The following is a 3,353-nucleotide window of genomic DNA, read 5'->3' on the forward strand; positions in this document are numbered from 1 at the left end:
AAGAAAGAAGGAGTCCGTGGATTCGGAGCTTGCACGGGGTCGTGTCAGTAAGTTCTACTGGTAGGTAGCATTAGGAAGTCGAGCGGGGAGCTTGTAAGTCCTTTTGTATGAACTTCAATTCTTTCATAGTGAATTCAGTTTTGCCTTGAGGATCGGTGGGTAAAATCCTCCCCAGGTTTTTTACCGGTTTGATTTTCCTGGGTGATCATATCTTGTGTTATTTATTATTCCGCTGCTATATTTTTTTGATATGATTGTTTGATTGTTTTAACCTAGAATTGCTTAATTTGACTAAGTAACAACTTGGCTAATTAACTAGACTACTCAATCTGGTTGTGTGTTAAGGGGTCTAAATTTTCCATCAATTGGAAATGCTAGCTGTTGGGATACATAAAGCCTTGGAATTTGCCAAGCATTTGTCAATATGAGACCTGGAGGTAAAGTATGAAGATAGCTTCGTCATTCAAGAACTTAATATGCTTTTTGATGAGTGAACCTAATATGCTTTAACTCTTTGTCATGCTTTCAAGTGCATTGCATTCTTTTGAGGCAATACAACATACTCAAATTTTGGTATGATACTCTGGAATGTATTTCAGATCCAATTAATAGTTATTAATGTACAAGTTTTATAAGTTCTCAATAAATACCACTATTGTTTTGTTAAAAAAAAAAAAAAAAGTTTTGCAAAGGCCTTTTAAATATATATATATATATATATTAATTATCAACTATCAACATATATTCATTTCTCCTATTACAAAACCGTGACAAAATAGACCTGCAATTGAATATATTTTCTTGATGGTCTATATATAATCTAAATTACAGGCCTATCATCTTGCCATTATGTAATTATCGTGTTCATTTTTTTATTAGGTTTCATCAAACTCCTGACAAATTCGGTGCTATAACTGCTTCTTACAGTGATATTTTGGATTAGCTTAATATCCTCCTCAATGCATTGACTCGACTTTAAAGATTTAGTCCCAAATGTTTAGACAATAATGGCATACCAATTCAATTGGATATATTTGACCTATTTTCTATATGATTTCCACTATAATAAATTGTTATTATTAGTATGTGATATTGGAAGGTTTTGAAGATATTGCATATTTGCATGCAGAATTCAGGTATTGTAGAGAATTCCCCTCATTCGAACTCATTTGATTGCAATGAAAGTAATAACAATGGTGGTTGCTCATATCATATGTTGGTCCAAGTGGTCTCTCGGAGAATGGAAGTACATTCATGAAGTGATTTGAAGAGACTAATGTTTAAAAATTTTAGGGGATATTAGATACTATATGTTTAAATATACAAAATTATTTAGGTTTGAATGTATGTAGTGAAAGTATGAGAATTAGGGTTATGTTGGATGCAAAGATCATTAATATGTAAAATGACCCCACACATTGCTCGGGTTAAACACTAGCATATATAAAAACAGAAACCTTAAGTGGGAAAAAATGATGTTTTGCCAAGTGACACTTTCTACGCAAAAAGAATTGAAATATTCTCAAGTGTCATATCAAAGATAAAAACAAATTAAATATTGGCCTTTTGTTTCATTTGGTTCAATGTTTCAATACCTTTCTAATTAAAAAATATATATTCTTTGTATCATTTGATTCAACGTCTCAAGACTTTTCATCCCTTGCATATATACACTGTTGGGTTAAGATAGCTTGACCCCAATTAATTAATTCAATTGCCCAAGTTGATTAATTAGGTCAATTTACATACAAATCATGGAGGCACTAACAAATCACCAAATAAACTAAATGCAGCAAAAATTAAATTGACACGATAATTTGTTAACAAATAGGAAAAACCTTTAACAAAACAAAAACCTCACCGGGTGAATTTAAGGTCACCACTCCCAAGAATCCACTAATCAATAATCAAGTAGTTATAAGTATGAGGAATCTTACCACTACCCTAGCCTACCTCTAAATACCATCTTACAGTTAAACCTTCGCTCCAATACCCAATTGGACTTGATCTTGTGGTAGCCTTTTTTCCCTTGATGCACAAATCTCAAATCTGTGACTAACTCCTTTGCACGGATCCTAGTACATGACTAACTCTAACAACTTAAATGATTGTTGTTGGCTACAAAATTCTTCACTTCATAAACGATGAAGATCAAGAAGCACTTTGTTACAAAACCTTATGGTGTACAAACACAGTAACTTCTCATAAAGAAAAATAAACTCTTGGCCTCTGTATCCGTGTGCGATGGCTCTTAAAAATAAGTCTTATATATGTTTAGAGTTGTGAGAAAAGAAACCCAAAACAAATAATACAGCTTGGGCCGAATTTCAAATATGGAAATTCTAAAATCGTAATTTTCGATAGATCGAGCTTATGTCAAGCTTTCCATTTAGTCTCAATAGTAGCTATTTGTCAAGCTTTAATAAAATAGCTTTTCTTCACTTATTTCTTGGATTCATCTTCATGCCTTCACCTCTTGCACTTCTACCCCTTATATATACCTACCCATAGCCCATCATGTTATCCCATATCAAATACACATAGACCAAAAACAATGTCATTTACCTTCAATCTTTCAATGACATCTACCTAGCTCTAACATTGTTGTTTCATCTAGTCCTAACCCATAAGAGTTGGCTACAACCAAGGAAAGGGGGGCTTGCATTTTATATTGAGCAACAATGGAAATTATGATTTTGATGTTAAGGTCAGAGTGGAATTGTGGATTTTGTAAACAATGTGATTGACTGTGGGTGATTAAGATGTTTATTTTTGTTTTGTAATTAAGGAGAAAGATAAAGACATTCTATATTAATTTTTATTCTACAATATTTCTCCAAAGTTTTTTTTTTTTTTTAATTTTTCATTACTTCAATTGAATAATTATAATGGATATCTGTGTGCAATTTATAATTGTTGTTTTCTATGATGAACTAATTACTAATAAAGTTTTATAACAATTATGCTGCAATACATATACAACATTTTCCAAGATCATCTTACATAAAACATTATAACATTATCTGTACATCACACGAGTAACTTACTAGTTAATTATAATAGTACAAAATTAGCTTTCACAATATTTCCATAGCCTTATAAGCTTCAATTTCGTTTTTATAAAAATTTGAAGAAGGAAGAAATGAGGTATGTTATTCTAATTAAATGATAAGTTAACTATCTTACTACACTTTAGCATGCTTGCATCTTCAAATAGGTATTTTGTTGTTCTTTTTTCACTAATTAGTTTAGTTCTATACTTCTTCATAATGTGTTTTTTGTGTCCGGCATTATCTTTTCGATTTCTAATGATGTATTATTATTGTTAGGGACGTTTTTGCGACAAGGGCCAA

This window comes from Quercus suber, unplaced genomic scaffold (genome assembly GCF_002906115.3).
Source record: "Quercus suber isolate HL8 unplaced genomic scaffold, Cork oak 2.0 scaffold_191, whole genome shotgun sequence".
In the NCBI taxonomy this organism is placed as follows: Eukaryota; Viridiplantae; Streptophyta; class Magnoliopsida; order Fagales; family Fagaceae; genus Quercus; species Quercus suber.